Source organism: Dermacentor andersoni, chromosome 4, assembly GCF_023375885.2.
Source record: "Dermacentor andersoni chromosome 4, qqDerAnde1_hic_scaffold, whole genome shotgun sequence".
NCBI lineage: Eukaryota > Metazoa > Arthropoda > Arachnida > Ixodida > Ixodidae > Dermacentor > Dermacentor andersoni.
In genome coordinates, this window is record NC_092817.1 from 95,713,029 (window position 1) to 95,728,565 (window position 15,537).

Below are 15,537 nucleotides of genomic sequence, written 5' to 3' on the forward strand. Positions count from 1 at the left end.
AATGCGTAAACTGATGCGTGGAGGCTGGTTCCTGCTGCGCTTCTTACTGCCGCGCAGTTTCTTTTGTGAACTTTGTCTTGACATGTAAGTGCACACAATTTATTTTTACTGTTCTCGCTGCGTATATTTGCGAAACCTTTTCATCTTATTGGCGATGCATGCGTTGACGAGCATTTTATCTTACGTTACATTTAATATTTCGTTCACCTAAGCACGAGTACAAAGCGTGGACGAGGTTTTTTTCTATAAAGGCCGAGGCTTTTTTCTTAGTGATCAGATAGAAATAAAGAAAAATAAACCTAGGAAGAAACCACACTAAGAAACAGCCAAAAATTATACGCCACGGATGTCGAAGCCAAGTATAAAAAGTGAGGGAGCTGAAAAAGAAAGCAAGAAAGAAAAAAAGAAGTTTAAGGCTGCAGAGGGTCTCATGTCGGCGAGCTGTGTTTGAACATGTCGCTGATTATCGCTTTCATTGTTCTACCAAGATGGATGACCTTCGCCTTGTTCCAAGACGTCTCGGCCATATTTGCGCCAATGCCCTTTTGTGTCCCCCCCCTCCCCTTCCCATTCCTCGCCCTTTTGTTTTATTCTTCTAGCGTTTCCTCGCGAGAAGTCGTTAATACAAGCTCTGCTCTTTTACCCGTACGTCTTTCGCACACGGGCAAAAAACAATCGGGAGCTTTGAGTAAGAGAAATGGAGTCGCCGAGAGCCCATGGTTTCCATTTATTTACCTTGCACCGTGTCTCCAGTTGTTTTCCTATCTTTCGTGTTTTAGTGCATTCCCGGCGGCAATCACCAGAGCGGACTTCTTAAGTCTTCTATTGAGTCCGCGTAGCCGGGCATTGCTTAAGTTTGTTTCTTTTCGTTTCTCGGGGTACCGGTTCAACAATGGCTGCACTGGCTGGACGGTACAACCTGGTCGTCGAAGCCGTATACGTTGATACGGATAATGAAACTTCCATGCCGCAGAGGCCCATTTGTCACCGCTAAACGGAAACGCAAAAAAAAAAAAAAGTTTGTGAATGCTTTGTTTGTATGGTAGCCACAGCACACCCGCACTTTTCGTAATATATGGCTATCCTTTCACGTCGAGGCTTTAATATTCTCTTCGCCTTATACCTTTTTACGTTGGACGAAAAAAAAAAAAAGAGAGAAGGGTAATGCAATCCCCAGTAAGCGAGTGCCTATGAAGGCTTTATGAGCATTCGTCCACGTCCACGTTAGCATCTTACTTTTTTCTCTAGTACGAGCGAAGAGTAAAGGTTTTCAGTGCGCACTTAACTTTACAGAAGAGTAGGCACAGAGTAAGGTTGCAATGCCTGCTTTGGGATGTCTTCGGCAGCGAGCTGGTGGCCGCCCTTTTTAACGAAATCACGCCGATGATATTCGCGCTACAATTGAAGTGTTTCCCACGAAGACTAAAAACATAACTATAGCTACATTCACAGAGAACATTGTCGTTTCAGAAGAAGATGATGATGATGACACCGGATACTGTAGTACACACTTAGTGTGCGGGATCGGCAAATAATCGAGACGCGCGGGAAAAGAGAATTTGAAGCGTATTCGATTTCCGTTAGATCTATGAAAGTTTGACTGCAGGAAATAGGAAAGCGGGACTAAAAACAATCAGACGGCATGAAAAGACAAAAACAAATAAAGAAAATAATATGGCACGAGAGAGAGAGAGAGAGAGAGAGAGAGAGAGAGAGAGAGAGCTAATCAAGTAAGCATGCAGACGGCAAGATTAAATACGTAAATTTTGCATCGCTTTGCACACATTCTTGAGGTCGTGCCCGAGAGAGAGAGAGAGAGAGAGAGAGAGAGAGAATCAACTTTTACACTGAGCCCTTAAACCAAACGAAAGAAAGCGAAATTGACAGTTTCGAGGGAGGGCGAATTACTGAAAGCGACATCAAGGATTAGCGTTGCGCTGAAGGAGTCACGGAATGTTAAATTATGGGGTTTTACGTCCCAAAACCACTTTCTGATTATGAGGCACGCCGTAGTGGAGGACTTCAGAAATTTCGACCCCCTGGGGTTCTTTAACGTGCACCTAAATCTAAGTACACGGGTGTTTTCGCATTTGGCCCCCATCGGAATGCGGCCGCCGTGGCAGGGATTCGATCCCGCGACCGGAATTCGATCCCGGGACCTCGTGCTCAGCAGCCCAACACCATAGCCACTCAGCAACCACGGCGGATGGCCACAGAATGTTGGCGTGAAGAGGGGCGCCGATGCCGCACCTCGATCACGCACGAGATGAGACCAAAAGAAAACCGTCGACATTTGTCAGCGCACAAAGAAAGAATTACACAGATTTAGCCTGATGTTCGCTGTCCCTTCTTCTCAGACCAGTGTATGCCCCATGTTGTGGTCTGCACCCGAATTGTCAGGATAAACACTAATGTGTGCGCGCACAGGGCTAATGACCGCAGCGGAAGCTGCAGTACACTGCCCTTCCTCCGGCAGAGACAATCGAGCGGAACGCGATAGAACGTGACGGTGCTTCCATTTGGATTCTTCGTTTTTGCAGCCATTACGCTCTTGTGCTCCAAGGAAATTAAGCGCGCCGAGGGAACGATGTGTGTTGGTATTGTTACGTTTCGCCTACAACGCGCGGTAATGCCGGCGCGGATGCAACGGACGCCGGGGCTTTGTTCAAAGCGGCGGACATTTTGGCCCGTCCGACGCCGCCGCAACGCCTACCCGCCAAGCGTGTCCAGGCGTGTTTCAGTGCCACGTGTCTTCGTGCGTGCGTGTGTGTGTGTGTGTGCCCACGCTTGTCAAAGCGCGGCAGCCGGGGAGCGGAGTTCCCCGAATGAGGAGCCTGGAGGTCTCTCGGCTCAACCGTTCGCGCCGTCGTGTGGGCGGGTTGGCGATGCGTCACTACACTCGGTTCAGCAGGTCTCTCGGCTCGACCGTGCGCGCCGTCGTGGGCTCATGCTCCGCCGTCCCGTGACCTTCATCCCGTGACCTTCATCCCGTGACCTTCCCTTTTGGACCGCGACGCCGAGAGTATAAGAGCAGCTGCCCCCGGACGCCAGGAGAGAGGCTCCGATTTGTACTGTTGAGTTACGTGCTCTCCCGTCTCTCCACTTCGGTCGACCTGACCGGCCGCTCTTTTGCTATGTTAGAATAAACAAGTTGTTCTGTTACCAGTCTTCTCTTGCTTTGCCGGGACCTTCGGATGCTTCCAGTGCCCCAGGCCGCCAGGCCAACGCTACCCTTGGGGCTTGCGACCCATTGGCAATAACGGGCGTCAGCACCGAGACCCCAACAACTCGTGCCAGCGGTGCGATTCCAACAGTATACTTAGGAAATATGTTAGTCCAGATTTGGAGATTCATTCATAAGCGCAGATTTTTATTACCTCGCCATGGTTAGGATCGCTCACGTTGTGATAAGCGGAACAACTTGGTCTGCAAGGGAATCATCCGCTGTGGCCAACAGGCAGGCAGCGACACTTTCACTGCGCTACCGCTTCGCTCTTCTCTGCTTTTTCTTCCGCACGTGTTCTGCCAATGGAATGCGCCATAGGGTTGCGTGTGGAAGTGTTAGCTGCCAGGAGGTAATAAGGGGAGAAAGTGACACGCTCCCGCTGGTGACGCAATCTGAAAGAGAATGGGAAGTCTGGAGCCGCATGGAAGCTATGAATAGCGCGCGCGCACGCGCTCTAACTCGTGCCATCCGACGTGTCGCGTGCAGTAGTCGTCTCAATGAGCTGGCTGGCATTGGCACGACCAGAACATGCATGCGATCGTGGCTTACGATAAAAACAAAAAGAAAGAAAAATCTTGTAGGACGCTTAAGCTTCGTCTCTAAGAGTGGAACGCGATAGATTTCAACGATCCCTGACTGTTTGTCGCGCTTCCCGGAAACCGCAGCTTTCTTGCGGGTGCGCGGAGGTGAGCGCGATGGTGGTGTTGCAAGGAACCAAGCGGGCCGCGCCACTCGGATACGGGGGATTGTGTTTGAGTTTCCGCACGAAAGAATTGCATTTTCTTGTATATTCAAATTAAACTCCGACGCTATCATACCTGTAGCTCGTGTTCAAGTCGTACTTTACGATTTTTCTATGAATTTTACTTTGAGGAGTTCAATTCTTTCAGTAACATCTCTGCGCCAAGCCTCTGTTTCGTGAGGGCCTGCGTGGTTGTGGTTCGGGATGATTTTTCGCCAAGCGACGTCCGACGCCGATATCGGATATTTTGTGACACGGGGCCCTCGACGCTAGCGCGTCAAAAGTGTGATCTTGGTGTAATGGTTAGACAATCGTGCTGCTGTGGTTGGCGGCTTGAGAAGTTCGATCCCACGATCGGACACTTGAGTTTTCTTTTTATGAAAATAAGGCGAGACAGGAACCTACTTACATACCTACTGCAAGTGTGCCTGGCATGAAGAGGAGGAGGACGTTGTAGGCGGATATAACCTTGCAAGGCAGGCCAGCAATTGCTCGGCCCGAGTATCTCCTCTCAGAAAAGTTCGTCCCTGTTCAGGAGTGCAGCACGAGATCGTCGAACAAGAAGACGCGCACAGCGATCTGGGAAGGGACACGAGTCTGACCAAAGACTGCTTCACATTAAAGCTTAGAAATGTGCGACGCCAGCGATAACTAATACGTGAAACTGCTGACCGGACGGCGTTGCTTGTTTTCAGTCACCGCAAATTACATTTGCAGTAGCATGCAGAGTATGACTTCAGATCTTACTGCAGGGCAGGGAACGCATTTCTCAGAGTTACCAACACGGGAGGGAACTCCTATGTCGTTGACGCTGCACAGCTACGGCGCTAATGCCACTGGTACCTCTAGCTGTGCTATCGATTTAGCTGCCTCTTTCATCGAAATATTTAGCTGTAACCGGCAAAACAAACGGATACTGCAACTCCAAACAAAGCAGCACAGGCAAATCTCGGCGTAAGTGGACACATTCACCTAGTTGAGCACGACAAGGCAGTCGTGGTGCTGTGGCACTGACTATGAATGCTTACTCGGAAACGCACATAGACAGAACGACGTTGAACAGAGTCCCAGTGTCCCCGTGTGTGTGTAATTTTGTCATACATGCAAAAACAATTGGCCACGTATCGGCGTGCTCCGCTGCAAAGGACGTCTAAGTGCGTAAGCACGGTGGCGTTTAACTTCAGTACGTCGTGGAATGCAAGGAAAATTGATTGCACATATTTTACACCGGTGTCGCGAAGTGACACATAGTCTTCACACTTCTGCATTCCCCTGTAGGGGAGTCTGGCGTCCATGTTCCTTAAAATTTTAATAAAGTTCTGTTTCGTGAAGTGGCACATTGTTTTGAGACTGTTACATTGTGCAAGGGATGTTCGGCGCGCATATCTTCCTTAAAATTCTACTAGTAACGTTCCGTGTCAAATTCGGTCACTTTGTTGTTGCTCCAACTTGTTAGATGGGCTGACGCCTTCTACAGTAAAAACAGGCTTCAAGCAGGAGGCTGCGTTATTAGCGCAACTTGCACTGCGGCGCATAAGTTCAGATTGAGTGTAACAACTTCCTCATTTAAATATCTTAAAGGAAGCTTAGAAATAAATCTAAACAATAAAATTTGTAGACTTCTTCCATAAAGAAAATTATTGTTACGGAAACCGTATTCAGAAACTTAACAACCGTCTTTTGAAAAAAAATTACGGAAATCTAGGTTTTTTTTTTTTTATCGGAATTAAGGGAAAACAAGTATCGAAGGCTGGAAGCACTTCTAGGGACCCAACCTAAGTGGAGAAGACGCAGATGATGATGAGACAATGAGTCCACTCACATTACCCCATTACCACAATACCACATACCACATACATTACCACATACCAGATGGTATGTGGTGATGTTCCGTCGTATTAAGTGACGAACCGATGAATAAAAATTAAATTGTGGGGTTTTACGTGCCAAAACCACTTTCTGATTATGAGGCACGCCGTAGTGGGGGACTCCGGAAATTTCGACCACCAGGGGTTCTTTAACGTGCACCTAAATCTAAGTACACGGGTGTTTTCGCATTTCGCCCCCATCGAAATGCGGCCGCCGTGGCCGGGATTCGATCCCGCGACCTCGTGATCAGCAGCCTAACACCATAGCCACTGAGCAACCACGGCGGGTAACCGATGAATAAAGGATGAGTTAAAGATAAAGGATGTAAATTAAATATTCTTCTTTATGGATGGCTATAACGTAAAGCTATGTTATTGTGATTTTGTTCTAACCTCCAGACGTCAAATTTACGTAACCGCCTACGCAAGTATGGGCGGGAACTAGCAGTGTTTTCTGAACAGCCCAATCAAACGTTCTCGTCTACAGGTGGTTCCTCTTCCTTGATTAAAAGCGAATAAGGTTGCCTACTGTGACATCCTATCTCATCGACTGACGAGAGGAGAGGAGCGCACACAAGTGGAAAGAGTGTTTGGGACTGAGCCAGTGGAGCAAAAGTAGCACCGAGAGAGGAGGGTTGTGCCGGCGTCGTTGCAGGAGCGACAGAAGTGGGAAGTGGTGCCAGCGCCTCCGTTCCCCTAGCTTAGCTTGCGGTGTCGCCTAGACAATCACGGCGACGGGCAACGGTACGCCAAGAACTCTGATAAAAGCGATACTAGCTCAGCGAAGAACTGGTAGAGCGACGTCGTCTACGTGCCGAAAGGGCTCGGCAACATTATGCTGCCAAGAGGGAAGCGAAATTACAGCACCGAGTGGACTAAATGAGAAAGTTCCTTGTTCAACGCCGTGAATCGGAGCGTGTGCAAGCATTCCTCGATTGCTGCGCTAACAATAATTTCGGGAAGCACTTCGTTAATGAATATTCCGTGCTGTGCGCACGATTGGCTGCGGTTCTAGTGAGAAAGTTAATATAGATAAGCTAGTAAGAGATAAATTGACGTCATTGATTGCACCACGAGAACAATTGTCTTTACTCATACAAACCATTACACAGCAAATATCGTGCATACATTATTAAAAAAAAAATCACTAATGCCCTAAGCAGCGTGTCTTCAGACACTTGTTAGTAGGTCCATTGTATGTCAGTGATCCACGAGCGATTCACCGGGGTAATAAAGCTATTCACTTACGTAGATAATCATCTTCGATGTTTTCTTAACAATTTTTGTTCTTAGAAGGTCCTTATAGCAACTTCATTCTTGACAGAAAGGCCTAATAAATGAACAATTGCGTACTTCTGAAAGTAAGACGGTTTTGATGTGAAAGCATCAAATGGGTCATGGAGCGAAAAAGCCGGCGTCTGTAGCAGGGAAACGGCACCTAAAATCCCATTGGCTGCGACGTCACGGCACGAGCGCGCCTCGCCGGAGCAGAGCGGGCGAAAGGGGCCTCCTGTTGCCGCAGTATATAGCGCCCCAGGTCTTGCGTGAGGGGAGAGGGCATCGCCGCGACGCCACGTCAACCTCGCTGTCGCTCTCAGAAGCCTGTGTTATCCGCGCAAGCTATCGCCTGCGTTCTTGCTGGGCCTTCGTAACGATAAATAAAAATGTGCCAAGCGTCTCACCGCGCTTGCCTGCCCGCGAGGAGTTCATAACTCGAAGGACAACTCAGCGCCGTTCAACTGGACATTAATGCTTTCGCATTCACAACTCATACGAAGTGATTAGGCGTCCTCGTTCTTTTTATAACCTTTCAACTTAATGAGGTAGGAATATATTTCGAAATAAACACAAGTACTTCGATTTTCCCGAGCCGCCGCTACATACGCGTCGATTCCACATCCTGTACATCTAAGTCATTCAGCGCCCACAAGATGACAACCGGCGTTGAAACGTTGCGTGAGCCACGTTACCTTCGCTTTTGCCTACATATAGGGCTGCGGGATGAAGTCTTGGCTACCGAGGTGTACTTTCGACCGAGGAGTATCGTATTTGATGCAGTTGAGCGAGAGACCATGAAAGAGTAGAAAGAGTAAAAGGTGAGCGAAAACCGTTTTACATAACTTTGCTGCGCTCGGGCATAGGCTAAATAAGTGCGTGGTGTTTCACATAGAATATACTCTAATTGTAGCTTGAGGCTCCGTGTCGAACTTCATTTTTATCATACGCAAAGAAATCCGTACTCGCCCGTGGCTCCGAGAAACCAACGCCATAGGGATAGGTGGGCAGCCATCTCATATTCCTTTCGGAAATGGACAGTCTCCGACTATTGAAGTTTCGACCAATAGCGGAAGGCTAACGGCGATAAAGCGTATAACGACAAATACTTTTTTTCTTTCTTTTCTGCTTCCCCCTAGCCTAACTAGGGAAGAGGCAGTAACCCTCAGAAAATGGCAAACCGATAGCTACGTCCACGGTATCCTATTGCACCGAATCTCGCCTACTCAGCATTCATACTTCTGCACGTACTGTAATGTCGCAGACACCCTATGTCATATGGTACGGGGATGCGTGGGGAAAAATGGCACTGTAGTCACCCAACCACTAAGCGAAGGGGCAGTGGGAAGCCAAGCTATCAGACCCGGACCCGAAGAGACAGCTTTTTTTCAGCTTATATATTTTTTTCAGGTATTGCATGGCAAATATCAAACTGAAATATCGGCAACATTAATAGTGGACACATCACGTTCGCGCACAAAGCACAGTAAGTACATAAAGCCTTTGAGACATAAGACAGAGCGTTTAAAAATTCATTTATTGTGTGGGCTAGGGATACATGGAACAAGTTACTGAATGGGGGGGGGGGGGGGGATGTTGCACTGTGCAATGGCGTTAAAATATTTGAGGAGGCTTTGTTGAGCGAAATTACGTTTTGTACTTAACATCACTTCCAAATATTGAAATAAGAATTGATATGTCCCAATTTACTGACTTGTGTCTTGCTGAGTTGTGCTAATATGAGTATTGTACGGTAGCATTTTGCTTGTTTGTTTTTGGCTTCTTTCTTTAGTTGCTGGGCTTTTGTATTTCGTAAAAAGAAACAAACTATGTATTCGCGTTGATAAATCCTGTATTCCTACCTAACACAGCGTAGCTCCTGTTTTGGCACGTATGCTAACAGCAAGTAGTGAGCAAGTATGGATAAATAAATATGTGAGTAAATTAATAAGCATGTTGTACACATCACCTTGAGATGGGTAGATTGTGCGGTTTCCTTGACGCCGCGTGACAGGCATGTGAAGCGGGCGAGGTCAGAAAAATTTTGATCAGTCGCGGAAAGTTAATGGCGGAAGTGGAATAGAAACAGATTGGAATAGCTTCCGGTTATGGTGCTTTAGAATGATCAATAAGAATACCGCAATGTACGCATGTAGGAGCACAGTCAAGACGTCGAATACCAGTCGATGAAAGCAGAAATGGAAAGACAAGCGCATTCTTTGTCCCCTCTTCTAAACCAGCAGCATGTGCTTAGACTTTCACACTATTCTTTATGGAATGCACGCAAAATTGCCGGGTGACTGGCCGCTCGAGGCACTTCGAGTGTATTCACGGGCTACTTTCACGTTCGAAAAAACACTTATGCAGCTTGTATTGAGCAACAGAAAGCTCTATCGAGAGTTTTTATATTGCTGTACAATTTTCTCATTGATACTTTTCATCTGACTATAATATTTGAGAAGTTGCTTAATTAATAAGACTAATTATGTAATTAGGCGGGATGCAAAATATAATCTGAGTATCTCCAAACGACGGCAAACAACATTACCTTGGTTCTATCCCGCTAGGTGGCGTGTGCATGTTTTTACATATTGCTGCATGATAGTTGGGACACCCTGTATAAGGCACACGTAGCTCATTTCGGTTCTGCCAGCTGCGCATGGGACTTTTTTTTTCGATCTACCCGTGTCCTTTATTCAGAGCACGTAATTTATTCCACGTATTGAAAGTATACGGTATGTTTCTACCACGACAAGTGACACTTCTGATGTGAGCTATCACTTCACATCACCCAACGTCTATGGAGCATGCGTCCTGCCGTATGCTCAACGTCAAGGAACACAGAGCTATATCTCGGTTCTGTTATATCTCGGGCTTCAATTTTTTTCTCGTTATAAATTGCCTTCAGGATAGTTTTACATTTCTTTACCCGTTTTTCGCTCATCCCAGTATGTCGTGCCCTCTTAGTTAGGTTCACCCATTCTTTCCGTGATGCTCCAAACTTTATTTTATATTGTTAGGCAAGAATGAACATGCAAATCTGTGAGGATGTTGTTTTGTGGCTGCGGTAGCTATTTATATTTTGCAATAGCTTAAATGTTAAGAACACAAGTGAAATGCTGTGCGTAGTATTCAGCAATTCATTTCAGTAATTCAGCTGGTGGCGTCAACGTATATTTATTGTATGTTGAAAATGACAATTGTTTGGCCTTCAGACGTATTCCAACTACGTTAGTGTTTGCAAGCGTAATTCGTTAAGGCCCTAATACACTGCATGCCACTCTAAATTGAAGCTCAGAAGAGGAGCGGGTAGAAATACTGAGAAAAAGAAATGCTTCCCGTGCTCTAGCTCTCATTCGTTTTAACTGTTTGCAGTGCTTTCAAGTAATTTCGTCATTCAACACTGATATTTGAGTTCCATCGTAACGCCAATAAACAGCCAGATTAAACGAAACTGAATGAGAACAAGCGGACCAGAAAACTGCCATAAGCGACCCAAAGTCTGTAGGCGAACGCAACAAGGTGGAAGCAGCTTCAAGTAAGCGGAACTGGCCACAATTGCCTGCATTCACTCACTCACTTTCTCACTCTTTAACTCACTCATTCTTTAAACCATTCAATCTCTCACTCCTTAACCCAATCAATCTCTCACCTCTAACTTCCCCCCTCCTTCCTCCTTTCCCTCACTTTTACCCAGAGCTCCAGGCATTCGGCGCAAAGAAAATGTCGCCAAACGTCGGAACCGGCACACTTTGCGCCTGAGCAAACTGAAGTGAGTCCTTTCTTTACCTGCCTGCCGTCAAGACAGAGATCATGCGAGCCAGCAAGGAGTCGTCGGCTATTCCAGCATATACATAACAATATTTTCCTAAAGTACGAACCCGCTCGAAACGGTGGAAGCATATATATACCGAGTAATCACTTTTAAGGTTTACGGAACTTCTAAATATTGCCTGTTGCAGGTAACATAATTTTAGTTCTAGATTATTCAGAGAAGCGTACATTATTGCACGGGAAATCGAAACCCAAATTCAGCTAATTAACAAAGACTCACACTTTAAATTCCTAATAAATTACTTTATGGCAAGTATTGCAAATTAAGAACTGTAGCCGGCGAGTTTGCAAGGAATATTCACTTGGAGTTAATTTCTAGAATGAGACGAGTTTGGAGATATGCGTCATCAAAGACTTCGTAAACATGCGCTATTGTTCCACTTACTTCTTTAACAAAAAGCTATTTTATACATTGAAGCACAACAGTATGAGTGGAACGCTCATGTATTTGGTTCCACAATTTGGGAAATATCTCGGCACTGATGTCATCACGGAAATTCATTTCAAGTGGGTACATCTTGCAAGCTCACCAGCTGTATTATGTAAATTGTTATACGTGTCGTAAATTATTGATTTAGGAAGCTGATTAGAGAAATTTTATTAATTAGTTGGATATGTGTTTCGATTTCTCATGCTAGTAATGTCCGCCTCTTGGAATAATCCAGCTCGAGGAGAAGAATTAGGCTATCCGCCAAGGGCGATTCTTAAAAATTCCGTACAACTTAAGAATGGTCCCACAGTATCGGAGGCGCTTCAGCGGATGTGTGAGTGTGCTTTTAATGGTGCTACTTAATGAAGTCATAGCAAGCGCTCAAAATGGCTGTTGATAGCATGATACGCAGGCAGTTCTTGATCCTATCAAGATGAGCGGCCAAATACACTGAGTGTCTGAGCGCATTCCGTCAGTCGGGGAGCGTAGTGTTTCGCCTAGTCCGCACGAAATCGGCGATGCACCATCACATTATCTCGCTCTGTGCAGTTTGCGATAGAAGAAGCACAAGAAAAGAAAAAAGAAGAGGCCCTAACGTTGTGTCGTCGTCTCATACGCCCGGCGGGCACTACGCACCGCCTACGGCAGTGCGGTATGTGCGCGTGACAGTTCCTTCCCTCTCTCCTTTTCCCTTTCTCGGGCCACAGTTTTCCCCGAAGCGCCACATCCCTTGACGAATGGCGTTTGCTAATTGGCGGAATAAATGGGCCGCCGCTTATCGCGATTCCTCCTCCTATGCCAGCGCCTCTCGCGAGCTCGCCGCAACCACGCGCGCGGTCCACGCGTTACCGACGATCAGTGGTGCCGACGACAAACAAGGGCTTCCCGCGCGCGCTCTCCTTCTTTCCCTCTTTTTTTCCTTTCCTCCACCCCTGCAGACGACAGCGCACCACCACCACCACTGCCCCTCCCTCTCTCGTCTTCCCGCGCACCCCTAATTTCCCGACATTACGTGTTTGTCGCGACGCGCGAGTGCCGGCGTTGATGACGATGGCGATGATTACAATAACGATCACGGCGATGGCGATGCGGGAGACCCGGAGCGAAAGAGCACCGCCACTCGCCTGCCGCGATCATAAAGCTCGCATAAAGCGGGAGCGGCGTGCAGCGGACGCGAGCTTGACTGCGGCGTTCTCCCCGTGCGGTCCGCTCACCGTCGTCGTATAGAGTAGCGCCCGCGTTGCCGCCAGGTGAAGTGGAGTGTGTCTTGCTCTCACTCGGTCGTTGTCGTTGCGAGGAAAGAGCGCGTCTCCCTCCCTTCCAACTCTCCCCCCCTCCTTCCTCCCTCTCCCTCTCTCTCGATTCCACCTCCTCTATATATCGTGCACGCGCGAAAAAAATACACCGCTGCACGCGCATGAGTTGTTTCCTCTGCCTGGCCTCCCGCCTTTTTCACCTCGCTTTCCGTGCGCCGTCATTCGGTGGCTGTGAACGCGGAGATTGCATTATAATGACTTCCTAAACGGCTAAGGGGAGGGCAGGAATAAAGGAACAGAAATATAATGTCGCAGCGAAGGCCCGTGGCCGAGGCGAACGCAAAAAGCCGCCCCGGGGTCGCGTTTCTCTGGCAGGTAGTTTGGCCGTGAAATTAAGCCACCGCGGCGCGGCTTGCCGAGAGAATAGTGCGCGGAACGTCCAGGAAAGGAAAGCAGTTCTCGAAGGTTGCGCCCTCTGCTGGCAGATACGGCACAAGCCCCGCGATGTGTATATACGGTGCCTCGTTACTAATGCCATATTGATGATGCTCACTCGGTGGTTCAGGAGCGGAAACAAAGCTGTTCTTTTGTTATGACGCTTAATGCGCCTGCCTTTTCTTTTGTTAGCCCTAATTATCCCTTCATGCGTGCCAGCAGACTGGTTTAAATAAGCGCGCCTGTTTTGCTGTGAGAACGAGAAAAAAGATGGCTACGTTCATTAGTTGGGAGTAATTGAACTGGGAGGTTAAGACACGGGACTGGCATGCACGTGCAGTCATATTTTAGCCAGGTATACTGCGTGGGCAAATTAGGAAAGTAAATTTTTTGCTGTACCGCAAAGCGGGATGACTCAGTTACATTTGCTGCATGATAAATTTCAGCTTCATGAAGCCGAGAGCACCGAGGATATTTTCCTCCAGCTCAATACATTTCGAGCGAGCAAATGCCTTTGTAGCGACAGATGCTGAATTAAGCGATTAGCGTTTCGTGCAACGTCTCCGACACTAAAATTGTACATGAGAACGTACGAACAGCTCAAAAGTTGACTGCTTTATTTTAAACACGACAGTGCTTAGTGAACCTGAACGTAAAATAATGTTCCATTTCCAAAGCCACCTGCACGGTGGCTGTATAGGCGCGCAGTTTCTTTATCGAAGAGGCCTTGCCGCGGGATGACTCTTTGCTTTCTTGCGGGCTTGTCTTTCTTAAGCATATAATAAATCAAGCGTAGCTTAATATTTTCGAAGCCACAATGGCCATTTCTGTGTTTTAGAACACATGTTCAGGATTACTTTGTCTTATTCGTGCCAGAAAGAGAAATCGAAGTCGAAGCTTAGTGTTCCTTTTATCGGGTAAACAGTTTACCAGCGAATAAGCCGTGATTGATATCTTAAATAGCAGTTAAATAAGACTTTTCGATACCAAATTATCTAAAGGCGTTTGTAGAACATGCTCATTTTGTCAAAACAATGATGGTCATGTAACGGGTGCAAACCGCAAACATTAACCTAAACAAAATATCAACAAAGCCAAAGCTCTCACGTACCCTAAGCTTAAATGCACGTCGGGTATCCGGGGATAATATTCCATCGTACTTCAAACCATCTGTTCATTGCTCTTCACAATGCTCTTGCTCTTGATTAGCGGTCATATTTTTCCGCGTGCTCTGGTATGACATTTGCAATGACTGAGCACTTGTTTAACTGTTAAGCTGTCCCATCAGCTATATATAGACTCCACGACTACTAGCGCTCGACGGATAGTTCAGTACGTCCGTGTGCTCTGTGCTGGAGTTGATATCTTTGCTGTTATGACATAGATGTTCCGTTTTATGCAGACTCCACACCATGGGTTCGCGAAGAGGCTCTCCCCGAGGGCATGTACGGCACAGAATATTGAAATCATCATATAGCGATGTATGCAAGGGTAAAAAAATGTGAAAAAGAAATATTTTGCTTACTTAGTGAATATTTCAGTGTAACACCTTGGCCCACCAAGTGCCTTCTCCAACAAATAATTCAAAGAGAAGTATTATAACAGGCAATGTTCAACTTTACATAATTGCCTATCATTATGCATGTGCACGTTAAATGGTGTATTTGAATGCTATAGCATTAGCTTTCTTAACTTTATTACTCATATATGAAAGGGTTCGTCTTAACGTACCAATGCATAAACTTAATCTTGAGAGCAACAGAAGCAGCCTTGTCTAACACAGCAATGTTATATTTTCTTTATAGGGCACAGTGCAGGAGGCGCCACAACTGGAGGTGCCCTCAAGGGGACATCTACAAATTGGAGGATGCTTAAGTTTCGCCTTTAAGAGTGGGACGTGGTAGTATTAAAAGATCGCAGACTGCTTCTCATGCTTCCCAGGAACTGCATGTTTTCCTGCAAACGCTTGCGGCGGACGCTGTGCACGATGGCGAGCTTTGTGGGTTGCGCCGCTCCCACTATAATAGAGACCTCAAACGGAAGCTGGAAGAGGGGTTTGTGTTTGAGTTTCCGCGTAACATAATTATGTTTTCTCGCATGTCCAAATTACAATCCGACGCTATCATGTCTGTATGTTGTGTGTAAGTCATACATTATGAATATTCTGACGCAGTTTGCTTTGAAAAATTCAATTAGTGCAATAACGCCTCTGCGCCACGCGGAGGACCTGCATGCATCGGGATGCGTGGTTCGGTATGATTTTTCTTACACGGACAACGTCGCCGGCGCCGACGCCAGATTTTCTGCGACACGGGGCCCTTAGCGCTATCGCGTTAGAAATCTGTTCTCGTACCAAATGACACGGTTGTGTGACATATCACTTAATAGAAAACCGTAAGTTATTTAGGTACCCATACAACAGCTTCGACTAAAATTCGTATTTATCTACATTGGTTGCCCAATCATTTGTA

At 46.7% G+C, this 15,537-nt stretch overlaps 1 long non-coding RNA gene across 1 annotated transcript in view; it reads right to left on the reverse strand.

Moving 5' to 3' along the window:
- Positions 1-710: 710 nt before the first annotated feature.
- Positions 711-15,537, reverse strand: part of LOC129386277 (uncharacterized) — a 39,661-nt gene continuing 24,834 nt past the window's right edge. Inside the window, exon 3 of the long non-coding RNA XR_008613728.1 lies at positions 711-990. This is a non-coding gene — a long non-coding RNA (uncharacterized lncRNA). The remainder of the gene's footprint in view (positions 991-15,537) is intronic.